The sequence below is a fragment of the Anomaloglossus baeobatrachus genome, chromosome 1 (genome assembly GCF_048569485.1).
Source record: "Anomaloglossus baeobatrachus isolate aAnoBae1 chromosome 1, aAnoBae1.hap1, whole genome shotgun sequence".
Lineage (NCBI taxonomy): Eukaryota > Metazoa > Chordata > Amphibia > Anura > Aromobatidae > Anomaloglossus > Anomaloglossus baeobatrachus.
The window spans coordinates 87,644,243-87,665,916 of NC_134353.1; the positions used below are offsets into that span (position 1 = coordinate 87,644,243).

At 51.9% G+C, this 21,674-nt stretch overlaps 1 protein-coding gene across 10 annotated transcripts in view; it reads right to left on the reverse strand.

The window, feature by feature from the left end:
• Positions 1-20,241, reverse strand: part of PROM1 (prominin 1) — a 316,884-nt gene extending 296,643 nt beyond the window's left edge. For 3 of the 10 annotated variants that reach the window (XR_012753972.1, XR_012753974.1, XR_012753970.1), the window contains exon 1: positions 19,954-20,241. The gene's annotated coding sequence lies outside the window, so the exon portion shown is untranslated. Of the gene's footprint in view, positions 1-17,434; positions 17,629-19,953 lie in introns of all 10 variants that reach the window. The other 7 variants (XR_012753973.1, XR_012753971.1, XR_012753975.1 and 4 more) reach the window with 4 other exon arrangements.
• Between the last annotated feature and the right edge of the window lie 1,433 nt (positions 20,242-21,674).

Consider the following 21,674-nt stretch of genomic DNA (forward strand, 5'->3'; position numbering starts at 1 on the left):
CCGCCTGTGCACGGCCTCCGGACCGGATTCCCGCTGTTGGTACTGGCGGGCTACAACCCTGCCCTGGTCGACTTTAGGTCTCCCGTGACCGGATCTCCGTCGCCTGTGGCCCTGTTCACCGTCTGCCACCTAGCCGGGTATTCCAAGGGCCCCTACCCCTGACTCAACTGCACAGTCTGCTCTTGACTTTCACTCACTACTACTGTCAACACTGTTCTGCTTTCTGGACTGTTCTGAACTTGACTGACGTGTTCCCGCCTCTGACACCTGAACACCTCTAGGTGGGCTTTCTCATCCACCTAATCCCGCCCACTGGTGTGCCCTTATTATCATGGGGGGGTGGCTAGGGTTTAATGGCTGTATGTTGTGCCCGAGTGTTGGTTTCTGGTGGTAACAAGGGGAATGTACACCTTTGTGACTACCTGGTTTTGCCAGGGCGTCACACTAAGGGGTACTTTGCACTCTGCGACATCGCTACTGCGAAATCGTCGAGGTTAAATCGAAAGTGATGCAGATCCGGCGCCAGTAACGACGTCGCAACGTGTAAAGCCTAGATGCGCCGATAAACGATCGCAAAAGCGTCGTAAATCGGTGATCTGTGTAGCGTCGGACATTTTCATAATGTCGCACCAATAGGAGATACGATGTTGTTCTTCGTTCTTGCAGCGGCACACATCGCTGTGTGTGAAGCCGCAGGAGCGAGGAACATCTCCTTACCTGCCTCCACCGGCTATGCGGAAGGAAGGAGGTGGGCGGGATGTTTATGCCCCGCTCATCTCCGCCCCTCTGCTTCTATTGGCCGACTGCCGTGTGACTTCACTGTGACGCCGCACGACCCGCCCCCTTAGGAAGGAGGCGGGTCGCCGGCCAGAGCGACGTCGCAGGGCAGGTATGTGCGTGTGAAGCTGCCGTAGTGATAATGTTCGCTACTGCAGCTATCACAAGATATTGCATGTGCGACGGGGGCGGGTACTATCACGCTCAGCATCGCAACCATCAGCTAGCGATGTCGCAGCGTGAAAAGTACCCCTAACACATTCTCTCCAGCCATGCTCTAGGTGTGCTGAGGTCAATGGAGTAAATCACTTTCTGCAGAAGACTTTGTCCACTATAAACTTAATGCTCTAAAATTTAACTCTGCTCTCCATCGTGCTAAACAAGTGTGACGCCCTGGACCCCCAGGGGTCACAGTACAGTAACACCACACACACCCCCCTCCCCTGGTTAGGTGTCACCAGTCAAACAAAATCCTTGTTGCCTCCCTCCAGGGTCTGATGTCCACACCAGGTGGGGCGGAGCCAGGCGGTTGGCACCACCCACCGAGGCGTTCACAGGCCTGGAGGCGAGAAAAGACAGTAGATTGTGTTAGGCAGTGAAAGTGAGAGGAGTAAAAACTGTGTGTGTCTGGGTTGGAGCCCAGGCACAATCAGCAAGGTCGGTGGTGGCCGTCTGCAGGAGTTGGTGGAGGTCAGCGGGACCATAGGACCGGGGTCGGGCGGTGGCCCGCCGGTACCGAACCGGGGAGCAGACTGAAGCCAAGCACCAAGGCAGGGTTCTCAGACCCAAACTAGGCTCGGAGCCGCGGTAAAGGTCAAATTCTCTGATTGCGGTCTGGACCTCAGGGGTTCATTCCCAACCAAGTCTTGTCAGAAGGCAACAGCCCAACCCGTCCGGATAAGAGCCACCGCCAAGCGCCAGAGATCCAAGGGCCAGTGCCTGCGGGCAACCGGGCTCTCCCGACAAGTACACGCCGGGGAGCGGACTACCCGTGGGAAGCCATAGGAGTCAAATACACATACACATGTGCAGGGAAACGACAGCCACCATCAACCTGTCCGGGGAGAGTGAGAACACCGCAGCCGGCTGTGGGCCCTGTCCATCCAGCCGTTTGGTTTACCAGAGACTCTGTCCTTCTGTGTCCTGTGTCTGAGTGAGTACAACAGTGCCATCCGGCAGCGCGCTGCACCGCAACGTTGCACCTGCGCCAACGCTGCCTCCCCGCATCTGGCCCCTGCACCTGTACCTATACCTCCACCCCCAACCGGGCTCCGGGACCAACAGCACCTACCCTTGGAGGGGTCAACACCTTAGCTGCTCTCCACCATCGCTCCCGGGATCCCCCATCACCAGCAGCGGTGGTGCCCACCGTCACCACAACCCGTGGGTGGCGTCATGACCGAAATCCCACCACAAACCTCTCCTTTTCACTCGTGGGCGAGGAGGCGCTGCTCGAGCCCCAGGTCCGGCCCCGTGCTCGAGCCACTGAGGAGCAGAAGCACCGGAGGTGTAGCCCCGCCCCCAGAAAAAGAAGGTGTCAGAGAGAACCAAGGGGGGGCGGGTGAAGGCCTGCCTGATGTAACCGAAGGGATAAAGGGCAGGGACGCCAGGACTCTGCCACCCATATTGTTCCTGGAATCCGAGCAAGCAACATGTCCACCCCGTCTGCACAGCCCGAGGGTTTGGAACCCGCGAACGGAATAATGGCGTGGCTGGAGGCCCAGGCGATGTTGCTGTGTCGCCGCAGCCAGGTGGAACTACGCCGCCTGATGGCCCAGTGGACAGCCGAGGTGGAGGAGCTGGTTACAGCCACACGGTTGTACGAGGTGGAGGCTATTCTTGAGGAGAGGGTAGGTGACCCACGCCCCTATGTCCCTGAGGGATCGGCCGCTGCGGCTGAGGGACCCGGTCTGCCCCCGGCCTCTATCCAGTCTACCCTGCTGCCCGTGCCGGCTGCTAGCCTCCCTCCGCCCGGCCTGCTGGCGCCTCCACCGACAGCGGAGGCCGCGGTCCTGGTTAAAAGAGATCCACCCGTGGAGAAGACCGCCAGCAGATAAAGGGAAGCTACAGTTCCCGCGTGGGCCTCAGGAACAGCGCCCGCCCAAGACACGGAAGCAGAGGCGGCCCAGGGCCGGTGCCTGCCAGGGACAGCGGAGTGGCTGGAGAACAAGTTAGCACAGTTCTGCATCCAGGTACGGGTCGAATCAATGCGGCAGGCTATGAGCTGGAATCAGGGGATACGAGAGATGACAGCTGCGGTGCGGGCGACTGAGAGGCCCGCCCCGGAGAACGCGCCCCTACAGGATCCAGCCTCCCCTGACCCCCTGGCCCGGCAGGATGCTGAACCCGCCTGCGGTGAGACCCGTGAATCCCGTGCGGATGCTCAGCTGCACATCCGAGCCTCCACGCCACCGACCCACGAAGAGAATGATGAAGAGGATGAATGAGGCAGCGGTCCCCGTTGCAACAGAACCGTTGTCCCCCGTTGGGACCTACAGTGTGGTAGCCCATTGGCTATGAAGAGCCCGTCCCCGTTGGGACTGGTGTTGTCCCCTTTTGCCACCTTTAACCCCTAAAAGCCCTTTCTACATGAGAAACTGCTCATGAACAAGGCCGAGAACTTGCAGGAAATCCAAGAACTTGTGGGCTTGTAAATAATTCCGGGCTGGAGTCCCGTTAACCGCCTCCGGAGAGGCAGGTTGGAGGAAGGCGGTGACTGAAAAGCACAAGGTACGTGCTGTGCAGTCCTAATTTTGCATATGTGAGGCCACATGGCACACTTTAAATAAAAATATTTTAGTGTTAGGACTGCCCCAGGAGATTTGCCGTGACGTTGGCGGGGTGGCTCGAAAAATTGCAATTTTTTGCCAAAAATCTCATTTTTTCAATAGTACAGCTTGGAATGTTGGTACTGTGCACACTTTGCAATACATAATATTTTTGAGTGGAGGTTGTTTTTATGCTGTTTTTTCTTGTTATATAGGGTCCCAGGTTGGAGGAAGGGCCCACAGCAGAGCAGGCTGGGGTCCGGTCACCACCAGGACCGGTGACCATCCTCCGGGGTCAGGGGTCCCCCTGGACATGGGGCCCCCTGAATGACAACCAGGTTTCTGTTTTCCGGACTGGGGAAAAGGGGTGCTGCCCGCTTCTTAGGGGCAGCATCAAGGTTTAGGTTGTTTGGGTGGGAAAGCGGAAGAACTGGGACCCGTCCGTTGATATTAAAAATGTTTTTTATTATCGTTGGTAACGTTCAAAGTAACATGCCCCCAACCGGGCTCCGGGACCAACAGCCCCTACCCACGGAGGGGTCAACACCTTAGCTGCTCTCCGCCATCGCTCCCAGGATCCCCCGTCACCAGCAGCGGTGGTGCCCACCGTCACCACAACCCATGGGTGGGGTCACGACCGACATCCCACCACAAACCTCCCCTTTTCACTCGTGGGCGGAGGCGCTGCTCGAGCCCCGGGTCCGGCCCCGTGCACGAGCCACCGAGGAGCAAAAGCTCCGGACCCAAGCGCCAGCGATTCCCAGCGGCGTTCCCAGCCCTCCGCCCGCGACACAAGCCTATTGCCCCTGCGCCATCCTCCTCACATCACTATCCAATAATCTAAAATGATTATTATTCCAAAATTTTCACTGCCTCCTTAGCCCTTTAGTACAGAACCTTCATTACAATCTGGCCACTTATTTCCAAAAACAAAATCAATCAGATATCTCAAGAGAAGACATTTTCACACAATCCCTTCAAAGCCTGGACCCTCTTACACACAAGTTTACTTTTCACATTTGAATCTGTCACAGAAGAAGACGTTACTTACCAGGCTCCTCACTTCTTCTCACCCAACAATGACCATATTCCATCACATCTTCTCCAAGGCTGTCCCTGCCGAACTACCTAAAATGTTTACATCTTTCCTTCCTCATTCACACCACATAACCTCTACACTTAAACAAAACACACATCCCTTGACCAAAACAGCAATTACAGACCGGTGTCTAATCTTCACTTCCTCTCTAAACTACTAAAATACTTCTTGACATTTTCTGATCCGGTTTTTACTCTTTACACGCAACAACAAAAAAAGTAAAAAAAAAATTACACAACAAAACCACTATCCTTCCAAAAGTCTCTATCATTCTACTAACAGCTAAACGTAATGGCTACTGCGCCCTGCTGAGTCTCCTGGATCTCTCTGCTGCATTGGAAACTGTGGATCACTAGCTCCTCCACACTATCCTCCACTCTTTTGGCCTCCAAAAAATTGCTCACTTTTGGTTCTCCTCCTACCTCTTTGACAACTCCTTCAGTGTATAATATTCTGGCTATTCTTCCCCTCCTCTTCCCATTACTATCAGGGTTCCTTAGGGTTCAGCCCTAGGTCACCATCTTTTCCCCCTAGTATTGAGGTTTCTCAAAATTCAGTCCTAGGTCCCAGCTAATTTTCTTTAAACACCATCCCTTTTAGATACAGTGCCTTCAAGTAGTATTCAACCCCCTGCAGATTTAGCAGGTTTGATAAGATGCAAATAAGTTAGAGCCTGAAAACTTCAAACAAGAGCAGGATTTATTAACAGATGCATAAATCTTACAAACCAACAAGTTATGTTGCTCAGTTAAATTTTAATAAATTTTCAACATAAAAGTGTGGGTCAATTCAACCCCTAGTTTTAATATTTTGTGGAATAACCCTTGTTTGCAATTACAGCTAATAATCGTCTTTTATAAGACCTGATCAGGCCGGCACAGGTCTCTGGAGTTATCTTGGCCCACTCCTCCATGCAGATCTTCTCCAAGTTATCTAGGTTCTTTGGGTGTCTCATGTGGACTTTAATCTTGAGCTCCTTCCACAAGTTTTCAATTGGGTTAAGGTCAGGAGACTGACTAGGCCACTGCAAGACCTTGATTTTTTCCCTCTTGAACCAGGCCTTGGTTTTCTTGGCTGTGTGCTTTGGGTCGTTGTCTTGTTGGAAGATGAAATGACAACCCATCTTAAGATCCTTGATGGAGGAGCGGAGGTTCTTGGCCAAAATCTCCAGGTAGGCCGTGCTATCCATCTTCCCATGGATGCGGACCAGATGGCCAGGCCCCTTGGCTGAGAAACAGCCCCACAGCATGATGCTGCCACCACCATGCTTGACTGTAGGGATGGTATTCTTGGGGTCGTATGCAGTGCCATCCAGTCTCCAAATGTCATGTGTGTGGTTGGCACCAAAGATCTCGATCTTGGTCTCATCAGACCAGAGAACCTTGAACCAGTCTGTCTCAGAGTCCTCCAAGAGATCATGAGCAAACTGTAGACGAGCCTTGACATGACGCTTTAAAAGTAAAGGTACCTTACGGGCTCGTCTGGAACGGAGACCATTGCGGTGGAGTACGTTACTTATGGTATTGACTGAAACCAATGTCCCCACTGCCATGAGATCTTCCCGGAGCTCCTTCCTTGTTGTCCTTGGGTTAGCCTTGACTCTTCGGACAAGCCTGGCCTCGGCACGGGTGGAAACTTTCAAAGGCTGTCCAGGCCGTGGAAGGCTAACAGTAGTTCCATAAGCCTTACCCTTCCAGATGATGCTCCCAACAGTGGAGACAGGTAGGCCCAACTCCTTGGATAGGGTTTTGTACCCCTTGCCAGCCTTGTGACCCTCCACGATCTTGTCTCTGATGGCCTTGGAATGCTCCTTTGTCTTTCCCATGTTGACCAAGTATGAGTGCTGTTCACAAGTTTGGGGAGGGTCTTAATTAGTCAGAAAAGGCTGGAAAAAGAGATAATTAATCCAAACATGTGAAGCTCATTGTTCTTTGTGCCTGAAATACTTCTTAATACTTTAGGGGAACCAAACAGAATTCTTGTGGTTTGAGGGGTTGAATAATAAAATGACCCTCTGAATAAACTTTTCACAATTTAAAAAAAAAATAAAAAAAGAAATAACATTCTTTTTTGCTGCAGTGCATTTCACACTTCCAGGCTGATCTACAGTCCAAATGTCACAATGCCAAGTTAATTCCGAATGTGTAAACCTGCTAAATCTGCAGGGGGTTGAATACTACTTGTAGGCACTGTAGAACATCAGACGGTTTGGTATCCAGTCCCAATGCTATGCTGATGACACCCAATTATACACCTTGTCTCCTGACATCACCCCCCACCCACCCCACTCTATCTGAAACTAAACTTCTTGTGTTTCCTTCCTCCCCAACCTACCTATACCCGAAATTGTAATTTCCAAGGGTGGTTCAACCGTACCTCACAAGCACCACACTCGCTGTCTAGGGTCATATTTGCCACAAAATTTTTCATTTTTTATATCCAATTACTTATTCGCTCATGCCACCTACCCCTTAAAGAGAGCTCCTACCTTTTCCTACCTTTGAAACTAAAAACAACTGTGGCTCTTATTTATTCTCATCTGGACTACTTCATTTCTCGACTAATCAGTCTCAGTCTTAAGGCCCCGTCACACTAAGCAACATCGCTAGCAACATCGCTGCTAACGAACAACTTTTGTGACGTTGCTAGCGATGTCGCTGTGTGTGAAATCCAGCAACAACCTGGCCCCTGCTGTGAGGTCGTTGGTTGTTGCTGAATGTCCTGGGCCATTTTTTAGTTGTTGCTGTCCTGCTGTGAAGCACAGATCGCTGTGTGTGACAGCGAGACAGCAACAACTAAATGTGCAGGCAGCAGGAGCCGGCTTCTGCGGAGGCTGGTAACCAATGTAAACATCGGGTAACCAAGAAGCCCTGTCCTTGGTTACCCGATATTTACCTTTGTTACCAGCCTCCTCCGCTCTCACTGTCAGTGCCGGCTCCTGCTCTGTGCACATGTAGCTGCAGCACACATCGGGTTAATTAACCCGATGTGTGCTGTAACTAGGAGAGCAAGGAGCCAGCGCTAAGCATTGTGCACTGCTCCCTGCTCTGTGCACATTTAGCTGCAGCACACATCGGGTAATTAACCCGATGTGTGCTGTAACTAGGAGAGCAAGGAGCCAGCGCTAAGCATTGTGCGCTGCTCCCTGCTCTGTGCACATTTAGCTGCAGCACACATCGGGTAATTAACCCGATGTGTGCTGTAACTAGGAGAGCAAGGAGCCAGCGCTAAGCATTGTGCGCTGCTCCCTGCTCTGTGCACATGTAGCTGCAGCACACATCGGGTAATTAACCCGATGTGTGCTGTAGCTAGGAGAGCAAGGAGCCAGCGCTAAGCATTGTGCGCTGCTCCCTGCTCTGTGCACATGTAGCTGCAGCACACATCGGGTAATTAACCCGATGTGTGCTGTAGCTAGGAGAGCAAGGAGCCAGCGCTAAGCATTGTGCGCTGCTCCCTGCTCTGTGCACATGTAGCTGCAGCACACATCGGGTAATTAACCCGATGTGTGCTGTAACTAGGAGAGCAAGGAGCCAGCGCTCAGTGTGCGCTGCTCCCTGCTCTCTGCACGTGTAGCTCCGTGCGGTGCTAACCAAGGTAAATATCGGGTTGGTTACCCGATATTTACCTTAGTTACCAAGCGCAGCATCTTCCACGCAGCGCTGGGGGCTTGTCACTGGTTGCTGGTGAGCTCACCAGCAACTTGTGTAGCGACGCTCCAGCGATCCCTGCCAGGTCAGGTTGCTGGTGGGATCGCTGGAGCGTCGCAGTGTGACATCTCACCAGCAACCTCCTAGCAACTTACCAGCGATCCGTATCGTTGTTGGGATCACTGGTAAGTTGCTTAGTGTGACTGGACCTTAACTAAACACTTTCCTCTCCAATCCATCTTGAATGCAGCAGCCAGCAGCGTATTCCTGTCCAGCTGCTACACTGATACATCCACCCTGTGCCAGTCATTGTACTGGTTGCCCATTCACTTCAGGGTACAATAAGAATTCATCAGTCTCATCCACAAAGCTCTTCACAGTTCTGCACCACCCTATAGCTCCTCCCTCATCTCTGTCCATCACCCTACCAGTGCTCTCCATTCTGCAACTGATCTAGGACGAACATCCTCCATAATACAAACCTTATACTTCTGTCTCCAAGACTTCACTTGCGTTGCACTGTTTCTCTAAAAAGCACTATCCTGGACAATCCGATTAATACCTAGTGCACACACTTTTAACTGTACTCTAAAAACACATCTCTTTAGACAGGCCTATCACTTCACCTCAACAATCTAAGGTAACTCTTCCAGTTCCCTCTCCCCCTCCTACATTTTTCTCTTCATCTGGTCCCTCTTTTTTATCTGCCTCCTTATTCTCCATGCACTCAGGGGCACTTGGTTAACTACACTTAGGCTGATGACCAAATCGTGTAGCTTTAGTTGAAAACTCCTATTTATTAGAATGATGGACGGACTGTATATAACAAGTATGTTCTACCTATTGTGCCCCCTATTTTGTTTTAGATTGTAAGCTTGGTGCAGACGGAGTCACCGTGTGCTCTGTTGTGCATAATTTTCGGAAGTATACGCTTAGTTGAGACGGACATTCAAGCGTAGTAGATTGTGTCTGGGTGTCTGTCTCTAGTAAGCATATATGTGACGCCCTGGACTATCCAGGTCGTCCAGGTAAACACAGCAACACTACACACCCCCCTTCCCAGTTGGGAGTTGTGAGGAGGAGAGAGTGGAAGTCAAGTTCAAGTCCAGAAGCAGACCTGTGCTCAGGCCTGCCAAAGACTACTCCGGTGGCTGGGTTGGAGCCCAGTCACCATTGGCAAGGAGGCAGACGGTAGTGGCCGCCTGCAGGAGACCGGGAATACGACCGGTGGAACCGTAAGGGACTGGGACAGGGTAGTGGCCCGCCGGAATCGAACCGAGGAGCCAACTGGATACTGGAGCACCAGGCAGGGTACTCAGACCCCGAACTAGGCTAGAAGCCACCACCAAGTCAAATTAACTGATTGCGGTCTGGACCTCAGGGGTTCATTCCTACCTAAGTCCCAATTGAAGGCAACAGCCCAACCATTCCGGATAAGTGCCACCGCCAAGGGCCAGAGATCCAAAGGGCCAGCGTCTGCGGGCAAATGGGCTCCTACGATAGATACACGCCGGGGAGCGGACTACCGGTGCCTAGGCACAGGAGCCAAGATCCACACATATAGGTGCAGGAGAAAGGCGGACATTACCAACCTAACCTGGGAAAAGCTGCAGCCGGCTGCGGGCCCTGTTCATCACTCCGTTTGGTTTACCAGCGACTCCAGTGTCTTGTGTCAACACCTAGCTGTGCCATTATGTCGCGGGCGGGGAGGAGGGTGTCGGCACACTACGCTCACCCCTTCTGCTCGGGTCCGGCAGCTGCTCAGTGGTGGCTCGAGCTGTGGGCCGGATCCCGGGGTTTTCTCGAGCGACACTCCTCGCCCGTGAGTGAAAGGGGGTTGTTGTGGTTGGGTGTGGGGGAATTGTTATAGTTCGTGACGCCACCCACGGTTGTGGTGATTTCACCACCGCTGCTCAATTCGGGGATCCCGGGGGTGGTGATGCGGAGCAGCCAGGTGTTGTGTTGCCCCTCCGTGGGTAGGGGTTGGTGATCCCGGGGCCCGGTGGTGGAGAAGGAGGTGCGGGGCCTGGTGGGCGCAGGGACGCGGGGGCAGCGCTGTGCCTTGCGGCACTGTGGTACTCACTCAGCCTGAGACACGGACACAGTTTGTACGGTAAACCAACGGCTGGTAGGACGGTCCCACAGACGGCTGCACCTGCACTCCCGGTAGGTGACGGTGACGTCTCTCTTCCTTGCACCTGTGTTGTCTGATGGTAGCGGTGGATTCCCTCCGGTTACCCGCTCCCTGACTGCAATCTGGGCTGGAGGAGCTCTACACTTTGCCCGCAGGCGCTGGCCCTGGGGAAACTGGTGCCCTGGCGGTGGCGGTGTCTCCCCTGTAATGGTTGGGCTGTTGCCGTCAATCGGGACTTGGTTGTTGGGGGATCTACGTCCCCTTCACTGACGGATTCGGCAAATTTGGCGACTCCTAGCCTTGCCGGGGTCTGAGAGGCCCCTGCCCTGGTGCTGACTGTCCTTCGGAACACTGCTCCAGACCACCGGGCACACAGCCAACGGGGTCCTTCCAGGAACTTCCAAACGGTCCCCCTCCAGACAGTCACCGCCATCGCTGACCTTGCTGTTCTGGCCCTACACAGAGCTGGACCCTTCAGGCTTTCTTTCTTACTGCCACTTCACTTGCTTTTCTCCTTTACACTTCTCTACTTTCACTACTTTCTCTTAGCTGTTTACTTTCTCACTTCAGCTCCTCACACTTGCCCTGCCTGGGCTTTCTGCCTGGTTACTTCCTGCCTCCAGAGCTGTGAGCTCCTTGGTGGGCGGAGCCAACCGCCTGGCCCACCCCCTGGTGTGCATCATCAGACTCCTAGAGGAAGGCAACAAGGATTTCTGGTTAGCAGAGATGTGCCTACCTGGAGTGTGGGGTGTGGTGGTGTTGTGACCTGTGTCCCCTGGCTTGCCCAGGGCGACACAATTACACCGCTCCTGGGATCCCCATACCTTCACCGCAGCGGTAGTGTCCACAATCACCACAAGCCGTGGGTGGCGTCACGAACTATCACCTCAAACCCAAACACCCTGAATCCCCGCGTGTAGCGCCAACTCCCTTGCAGAGCGACGTGACCCCCGGGTCCGTGAGAGGCTCGAGCCACCACCCGCAGTGCGAGCATGGATCAGAGCGGGTCGGCGGTCGCAGCCGAGCCCGCAGTGCGGTACACATCGACTCTTCTCGTTTCACAAACAGGATTGAGCCAGTCCACTTACCAGTGGAAGTGCGCCTTGAAGTCCCCGTCAGCGGCGTCCCGCTGAAAAACTTGAGAATCCGCCATCTTTGGTGCGAAGGGTTCCCGCCCGAGCCGTCTTCCCTGAGCAGAAAGGGCGCGAAAGCAAAGCCCCGCCCCCCGAGAGCGGAGAGGAGCAGAGAAGCTAGAGAAGTGCTCGGAAAAGACCAAGGGGGGCGGGAGAGGACTGTTTGCCATGTGACCATATGGATAAAGGGCAGGGACGCCAGGACCCCGCCACCCGTCTTGTTCCTGGAACCCGAGCATACAGCGTGTCTGCCCAGTCTGAGAGCCCTGAATTCCCGGAGCATCGGCGTGGGTGGAGGCCCAGACAACCCTCATGTGCTGCCGGCTGCAGGTTCAGGTGAGGTACCTGATGGAGCAATGGGCGGCCGAGATGGGAGATATAGCCACGGCCGTGCGGGCACGCGAGATGGGGGGGAATTTGGAGGAAAGGGCGAGTGACCCACGCCCCTATGTCCTTGAGGGACCGGCCGCTGCGTCTGAGGGACCCGGTCTGCCCCCAATTCTCCTGTCGCCCCCTCCGCTGCCCGTATCGGTCGCTGACGCTTACCCGCTTGTCTGCCGCTCCTGACACCGGCGGCGGAGCCCGTCCCAGTAGCCCAGAAGGACCCGCCTGTGGACGCAGCCCGCGGGCGACCGTATGCACGGCCCGCACCCATCCCGCTTCCGTGGAAGGAGGGTTCCCAGAGGAAGCCCATAACCGAGGAGGCCCCACTACTCCAGGAAGCCACCGCACCGGAGGTGGTCCCGGCCCCGTCAGTACGCCTGGCCAAGATGGAGGGGCCAGATACCGAGCGGCCCACCCGGCAGGTGAAGCTGGCCGCTCCCCACACCCAAGCCTCGGCTGAGGCGGTGCAGGGTTGTCGCTGCAGAGCAGCACTCCAGGCCACGACACAGCAGGGTTCCCAAAAGAAGGCGCTGATTGTAGTTGGCACGGGGTAACTTCGGCTGGGCCCGATCCGCGCACCCGAGGGGCACGCAGATGCCCCGTATTGGGAGCGGCAGCAGAGCCAGCTGGGCTGGGAGATTGAGGCCCGGGAGAAGAGGAAGGCCGAGGTCCTGGCCCGCACGATTAAAGAAAAGGAAAATCTGCGGTGTGCCACCTTCCTTGTGCGAGGCCCGCGGTACGAGGGCCAGGTCCGATGCTTTGTCCCCGACACGGGGTGGGGATTCCTGTTTGAGCCCGGCTTGGAGAAAGAAGTGTTTGTGTCCCGTCGGGACGAGTACCCCCACCTGCCTATGGGCCACCCGGACCGTGACCTGATCCCTGGAGAGTTGGTCACCTACACCCGCCACTATGGGGAAAGGGGCTGGTTTGCCCTGAGCGTACAACGAAGGGCGCGACATGAAGGCCCAAGGCGCTCCCAGACCCCTCCCCCACTGTACAGCCCCGGAGTTACCGTAGAGGAAGAGTACGGAGTGGAGGATGAGGAGTAAGGTCGCGGAACACCGTATTCACAAGAAAGTTAAAGTCCCCGTTGGGACCCACCTGCAAGTCCCCGTTGGGACCTATGTTTATGGTAGCGGACCAGCTACTGAAGTGCCAGTCCCCGTTGGGATTCTTGTTGCCCCCCCTGTTTGCCCAACATGAGAAATCATGAACATGGCTGAGAACTAGCAAGCCACCCAAAACCTTTTGGGCTTGTAAATAGTGCCCTTTCTGCCCTTCCCGCAATGGCCGGTCTCTGAAGAGGCTGGTTGGAGGGAGGACCCGTAGCAGTGCAAGCTGGGGTCCGGTCACCACAGGAACCGGTGACCATCCTCCGGGTCTGTGGTGCCATGGACGTGGGGCCTCTGAGTGACTGCCGGGTGCGAAGCACCGTACCCGTTCCCGCTTGGGTTGCCTGGCCAAGTTCCTGATCCAGACTGGGGAAAAGGGGTGCTGCTCACTTCTTAGGGGCAGCATCAAGCCTAGGTTGCTTGGGTGGGGAAGCGGAAGGACATGGACCCGTTGTTATTAAAAATGTTCGTAACGTTAAAGTGATGTACCTCCCATAAGGGAAGAAAAGAAATCTTGCTTGACTATGTAAATATATGTTATTATAAATGTTTATATGCTTTTTACCTTTTTGCAGTTAACAACAAAATAAACCGGTGATGGACGGGCAGCCCACGGACGGTCTGCATTAAACCAAGGGGGAATGTGACGCCCTGGACTATCCAGGTTGTCCCAGGTAGACACAACAACACTACACACCCCCCTTCCCAGTTAGGTAACAGCAGTCAAACTAAAAGCCTTGTCACCACCCTCCAGGTTTGATGTCCACACCGGGGTGTGGAGCCAGGCAGTTGGCTCCACCCACCAAGGAGTTCACAGGCCTGGAGGCGGGAGAAAGAGAGTAGTTGTAGTAGTAGTTGTAGTTGTGAGGAGAGAGTGGAAGTCAAGTTCAAGTCCAGAAGCAGACCTGTGCTCAGGCCTGCCAAAGACTACTCCGGTGGCTGCGTTGGAGCCCAGTCACCATTGGCAAGGAGGCAGACGGTAGTGGCCGCCTGCAGGAGACCGGGAAGACGACCGGTGGAACCGTAAGGGACCGGGACAGGGTAGTGGCCCGCCAGAACCGAACCGGGGAGCCAACTGGATACCGGAGCACCAGGCATGGTACTCAGACCCCGAACTAGGCTAGAAGCCACCACCACAGTCAAATTAACTGATTGCGGTCTGGACCTCAGGGGTTCATTCCCACCTAAGTCCCAATTGAAGGCAACAGCCCAACCATTCCGGATAAGTGCCACCGCCAAGGGCCAGAGATCCAAAGGGCCAGCGTCTGCGGGCAAACGGGCTCCTATGACAGATACACGCTGGGGAGCGGACTACCGGTGCCTAGGCACAGGAGTCAAGATCCACACATATAGGTGCAGGAGAAAGGCGGACATTACTAACCTAACCTGGGAAAAGCTGCAGCCGCCTGCGGGCCCCGTTCATCACTCCGTTTGGTTTACCAGCGACTCCAGTGTCTTGTGTCAGAGTGAGTACACCAGTGCCATCAGGCACCACGCCGCGCTGCACCGCAACACTACACCCGGACTTCGGCCCACCGGACCCCGGGACCAACTACCCCTACCCACGGAGGGGTCAACACCTAGCTGCGCCATTACAGCGCTCCCGGGATCCCCGTACCTTCACCGCAGCGGTGGTGTCCACCATCACCACAACCTGTGGGTGGTGTCACGAACTATCACCTCAAACCCAAACACCCCGAATCCCCGCGTGTAGTGCCAACTCCCTTGCAGAGCGACGTGACACCTGGGTCCGTGAGAGGCTCGAGCCACCAAACGCAGTGCGAGCACGGATCCGAGCGGCTCGGCGGTCGCAGCCGAGCCCGCAGGGCAGTACATATACTCCCGAAAATGGTGCACAACAGAGCACACAGTGACTACATCCGCACAGTTAAAGTCAATAGCCTGTCGTCGCATATGTCCGAAACCCGTTTTTCGGGGCAGTTCGGATGAAAGTCCCGATGGGACCACTGACCGGAGATCGGAGCGCAGTGTGAAAGCGGTCATACTATGTAATGTCCTTATGGTCTATACATGTCCCTACTGTGCTGTGGAATATATTGGTACAAAGTAAGAAAGAAAAAAAAAACATTATGATGCTGCTCGAACTGCAGGCAGCATTGGATCAGATAGAAGCTGTGTTATTGCAGCCAACTATGTCTTAGTATGACTTACTGTGTCGTATAAAAGAAAATCCCTACAATGAGCATTCGTTTCATTTGACTGGTCCAATGCAAGTCCCCGGCATTCCCAACTAATCTGCTTCTCTAAACTACCATATCCATACTTATAGGAAGTTACCTATCTGTCTGGGGGGGGGGTGTTGGGGAGAGGCGCCGTCATTTGAGACGCATGGTTCCCGGTGGCCCTTTCAAAGTGTCAAAGGTTGTAATGGCTGAAATTACAGATGGGCAGCATGAATCTCATGTAAAGCACTTTTGGTCGGTATTTTTCATCAATGTCTGGAAGAAAAAGCTAAGAGAGGATCCTAAAGATGAAAAGAGGAGCAAATCACTCTCTAATTAAAAAAACACCTGATTTTGGCTCATTAATAATATCAATTAGTGACCAAAATGTGCGTGCTGTAAAAACTGATATTCAACAATGAAAAGCAAATAGAATATGGAAATCATAGTTTAGGGAGTACATTCGACTACTTCCAAAACTTCATCCCGGAAAATGTCAGGCAGGGCTATGCTGGGTAGACGCGATCTACTATTTTTCCCTGATTCAGCAGGTGGAGCGCACCTCGGTAACAGCAGTTTCTCCTGCTTTACTGTACATTAGCCCCCACAATGCTATTTGTAGACTGAGCTGATGAGGAGGAGGGAGACGCTGGTAGTGCTGTACTCCTATACCGCTTTCCCTAAGCTTTACAGTATACAGTAGGGCAGTCACTTATATTAAGCTTCAGAGAGATGCAATAAAATTAGTCCTGGGGTGAGGGGGCCTGAAATCCACTATGAAATCCGCCCTTGTAACAATGCAATGGGTGAAAGGCTTCCAATCCAGAAAAAAAAAATGAAATCTTCATCTGCTCTGATGCATTCTGATTTTTGTTCTGCTTCATGTGCAGGTAAAGTTTTTCATCATTTCCATTCACATGGACAGTACTGTAGACTTTCGGTGTGGATCCTGCACAATGTGCGCGAGGAGACATCTACTGTGGCAGAGAAGTTGCAGACATTTTTGCCACTAAAAATCAGTTCCAAGCACATGAACAGGGTTGTTTCTGCAGCTAGAATATAGATTTTTGTCAAGACACATTACAGTATCATGAATGAGACAATCGTAACAGTTTCTGAAACACATCTGCTTCACGGAAATATTCCCCGACATCCTACATTACTGTCAGGTGCGGGTATTTGAAAACTGGTAAATGGACAAATCCACGTAGAGTGACCACTAGAGATGAGTGAACCCAAGGTACCAAACACAGGACTAAAACAGAGTTGGAATTTGGAGTTCGGATGCTTTACATATGCAAACCACTTGTGCGAGCATTACTGTGCTCAAGTACGCTTGGTGCTCAGCCCTATGCGAGTCGCTTCCAGTATTTGAACGGCTCTCACTGGGGGTAACAACAGCATGATCGGATGTACTGTGCACCAAAAAATAAAAAGGAAAAAGTCCATCCATCCTCCCCCAGACGTGATCTGTTTATGGCTGGCCACATGTGAGCAGAGACCCAAACTGCCCAATTAGTGACTTCCATTGGGGTTCACGTCAATTCCGGGTCTCAAACCAAACTTTTTCTAAAGTCCGGCTGAACCCGCCAAACCGAACTTCAAGGGGTCTGCTCATCTCTAATGGCCATGGAAGAAGATGCATCAAGTTGGCAATGCTTTCAATAGTTAATGGCTGTGCTGTTTTACCGTAGAGTTTCAGTTCACCTGTAAAACAGCGGGCACTCAACAGCGGGCACTCCTCATCAGTAGGCACTCAACAGTGGGCACTCCTCAACAGCGGGCACTCCTCAACAGTGATATGACCACTATATGTGAACTCGCTCGAAGATCTCATTAAGATATTTATGGGTTTTTTGTATGTGAAAAAAGGACCAAATTTCATCAGTGGTTTTCCCATATGCAAGAAAAAAAATAAAGTTTCAACTACCCATTGAAGTGTAAAAAAAAAAAATCACACAGCAAACTCCCCAAAAACGTATCATGGGGGTTCACGCTCATGTTTGTGTTCTGTCCATGAAAAACAGGGGTTGAAATTGTACGTTAAAAACAGGGACCACAAATGTAGACTGGAGAGTTTTAAAACTTCTCTAGTTGATGAATCTGACATCGTCAGACTGTCTAGTCTAACTTTATATCATTTGTTAATTGCTTAGTTAATTAGACAATTTGTTAATTGTTTAGTCTACAAACTTACATCATATTTTTGCTGTTTTGCCGATGAGACTTGGCCGTTAAAGTCTACGGGGATCTGTCTAAAACTGGATGGTACGCAAAGACAGACTTTGTACTTCAGAGATCCATCTGAGTTTCATCATTGTCAATGGATAAAAAAAACAGTTCACCCGTTTCAGTGAAAAAAAGCCAAACTGATGCAAAAAAAGATGATAGCTGAAATAAAGAAAAAAAAAATCATTCTTTTTCTCTTGGAAGCTATCACTGACATAGATGAAGGATGCCACATGCACACGGTGAATGTTTGGTGAGGGGTTTTTTTTCTTTTCAATATTTGTAAGTTAAAACTGGGAGCAAGTAAAAAAAAAAAAAAAATATAAAAAAATACAGAAGTGGTGCTCGTGTTTCTATTATACTTTTCCACTGATTGTCCCACTCCTGGTTTTGGCTTCCAGATACTGAGGTAAAAAAAACCTCACCAAGCACTAAACATATAAACGTGGCCTAATTTACAATCTTAGGCCGGAGTCACACTAGCGCGTATATCGCGCGAGTCTCGTATCACATCACTCGGCAAGGCCTGATGCTCTCTGGACAGGAGCATCTCAGCTGCATAGTAATACATGCAGCTGACCCACTCCTGTCAGGAGAATGTGTGGCCATGCCAGGTGATGCAATGTGAGACTCGCGTGAGATACGTGCTAGTGTGACTCCAGCCTTGGGCCACATGTACACATTGGATATTTGATGCGTTTTTTACCTCAGTATCTGAAAACCAAAACCAGGAGTGGGACAATCAGAGGAAAAGTATAAGGCCGGAGTCACACTTGCGATTGACCCGTGCGTGGACTCATGCGAGTCTCACAGTGCATCACCCGGCACGGCATGCTACTCTCTGGACTGGGTCAACTTCATGTATTTCTATGCAGCTGAGATACTCCTGTCCAGAGAGTAGCGGGCCGTGCCAGGTGATGTGAGACTTGCATGAGTCAATCGCAAGTGTGACTCCGGCCTCATAGAAACACGGGCACCACTCCTGGTTTTGGCTATAAATATGGAGGTAAAAAAACTCACCAACTACTGGCCTTAATGTAGTCATAGACACAGATTTTTAGGGTGGGTGCACACGATTAGGACACGCTGCGTCTTGGACACTACGTGTCCTCTCCTGCGGGGCTACGAGTTCTCTCCGAAGGAGATCAAAGTGGTCCGTGATCACGATCAGGGTTCGAGGGAGTTGCGGACTTTGTCTTCTATCTGCTGAGAACACTCACATCTCCGTAGCATAAATTTACATGAAAGCTGCGCCACATGTCAGTTTATGATGTGGAGAAAACAAGCACAGAGGGCATGGGATTTTTTTTAAGCCCCATCCACTGCACTTGTACTGTACAACGCAGCGTTTTGGACGCAGCGAAAACATGTTGGGGTCCAAAACGCTGCAAACACTGATCGTGGGCACGCACCCTCAAAGCTTGTTCACACTTCGCATTTTTGTGTGCAGAAAAAAAAATGCATGGTTTTACGGTAGCAGGAAAATAAATGAGATTTCTAAATCTTATTCACGGTGCGTTTTTGTTTCCTTACTTATTTTTGACCTCGGGTTCATCTCCTTTTAAACCGCAGCATGTCAATTCTTTCAGCATTTTTGCAGCCATGCATAAGAAACACATTAAAAAAAAGCACTAAGACATGCACAACATACATAGCTTTTTTCATGTGAAAAAAAAAGGTGCTGAAAATAAAGCACTGTGTGAACATACCCTAATTTTTCCAGCTTCTTTCATAGAAGCTGATAAATTACTTTGGACGAGATCAGAGGTGCGAACCAAGAATTATCGTAAGTGAAGAAGTGTAAAATGTAATTTTTGGAGAAAAAAAAAAGTAAAGTAAAGTCTGCACTTTTTTTTTCTTCTAAATCCACAAAGCTACGCATGCAGCGTCTTCTGGGAGCCATAATGGAACTGAATGGGGATATATTGGCATTTTTGCAATTTAATTGAAGACTGCAGCTCCTGGCAGAGGAAGAGTTAATGAGAAGGAGGAGGAGAGGGCACCTAATCCAGGTGTTCCCTATGAGGTCCCCATCCAGGTGAAGAGGGCAGGTTCTCAATTACAGCTCCCAGTGGGGAGAAGACCACCCCTCATGCTGCTTCCCTGCCATGTGAGATCCAAGCGAATCATTATTATCCCTCTCCAGGATTCAATCCCAGTCCAAAGCTGGCGTGAAATGACATTAATGGAAGCAAAACAACAGGTGGATGAGGCAAATCTGTAGTTAAAAGCATTTTGCCTGGTAGTGAACTAGTTAATCACGCCCACTTCAGTGCTGAAATGCAATGGCACATTACTAGTTAATGGACTGGTGACAATGTGACACTAAGTCCCCCTGCGCCTACGTAGCGGTGCCAATCATAGCACCAGCCATGCAGGATAATTCACCTGTCCTCAAGGCAAGGACATCCCAGCCCGGTGACTTGCTGGAGGATGCTGTGACCTCAGGATAACAAAGCATCACATGCAGGCAGGTATCAGACTTACCTGTATGAGAGAGACCCCCTGGGGCAGGTATAGGGTGCCCTGTGCCATGCCGGGTCTGTGCAGCGGAATGTGCTCTATGCCATGGAGGAGATGCCCCCTGGGGTCAGTAATGACTTGCTGGATCTCTAGCAGTGCCTAGCTGCCAGCTTTCCTCTCCTGCAGTGACTCTATCTGCTGCATCCTCATTCAGCGCTCACTAGAAGCCAGAGTCATTCTGTTTCAACCCAATGACAATCTTCAATGGTGTGCTAGGACCACCCAACTCTGAATTATTCATGATCTAGTTCTCAGGGGCTCCACATCCAAAGCTTATCCAAACCTCAGACAGAAAGCTCGGTGCAAGGTGGATATTCTCCGCTCACGCTCTTATGTATAGGCATGAGAACAGTCAGGCGGGATTTCAGGGAGGGGGACGCAGACGTGACAAGGTTACACCACCTGTAGCTCTTCTGATGTTCTCCTGCAAAGAATTACTGAAAAATGAGGGGGGAAACAGGTAGATTGTAAGTTCTTGTGAGCAGGATCTTTTCTTTCTCTAAGGCGCTGCTCACACAAGCGTATAAATCGGACGAGTGCATTATGAGACAAACCTTGTATTGCACCAATGTTCGTCAATAAGCAATACTTATATTTCTCACCTGTGTTCAAGATGATAAAAAACTTGCAGCATGCTGCGTATGGCCGTACAAATCGGTCGAGACTCGCAAATATACGGTAAGTCTATGGGCTGGAGAAAAAAAAACAGCACACTGTCCATCCAGTTTGCCTTAATTTTTTTTACTGATACGTCACCGTTCTGTAGCACAGAACATTGTAAATGGTCCTGTAATTGATTGTAAAATAATAGCTGCTGGGAAAAAAAAAACCACACGTCATACGGATGGTGGGGAAGAAAAAAAAAAATCGCACATTCACATGACATGAAAATCGATTTCACTCGTCCTACTCTCCAGGATGAAACTTGGTGCATGTGGGGGTTTTTTTGTATGCTTTCACACTGCGTTCCTCTCCCTATTTAGTGGTCCTGTTGGAGCTTCCGACCAAACCCCCCGCAAAACGGATTTTGGAAGTATGCGCCAACGGGCTACTGATTATAATGGGGCAGACGGAGTCACCATGTCCTCTGTCGTGCACCATTTTCTGTAGTATATGCTTTCTGCAGGCGGACACCCAGAAGTAGTATACTGTGTCTGGGTGTCTGTCCACCTCCAGTAAGTGCACAACAGAGCACAAGGTGACTCTGTCTGCACCATAAGGCTAGTTTCACACATCCAGCTTTTCGCCGGTTTGGCGGATGCGGCGCACTCCCGTACAGTGTATATGTCGCAGGCGGAGGGGACGCGCTCGCCACGCTCGGGTCCGGAGCTTCTGCTGCTGCTCGGTGGCTCGAGCGGTGGGCCGGACCCGGGGACTCGAGCAGCGCTCCTCGTCCACGAGTGAAAAGGGGGTGGTTTGTTTAGGGAGATAGTTCGTGACGCCACCCACGGGTCGTGGTGATAATAAGCACCACCGCTGCTGGTGACGGGGATCCCGGGAGCGATGGTGGGGAGCAGCTAGGATGTTGTCCCCTCCGTGGGTAGGGGTTGGTGATCCCGGGGCCCGGTGGTGTAACGGGGAGGCTGGATGGCTGGGATGCAGGGTTGCAGGGGCAGCGCGGCGCGGTGCCGGATGGCACTGGTGTACTCACTCAGGCAGTCAATGACAGAACCTCAGGCACGGGG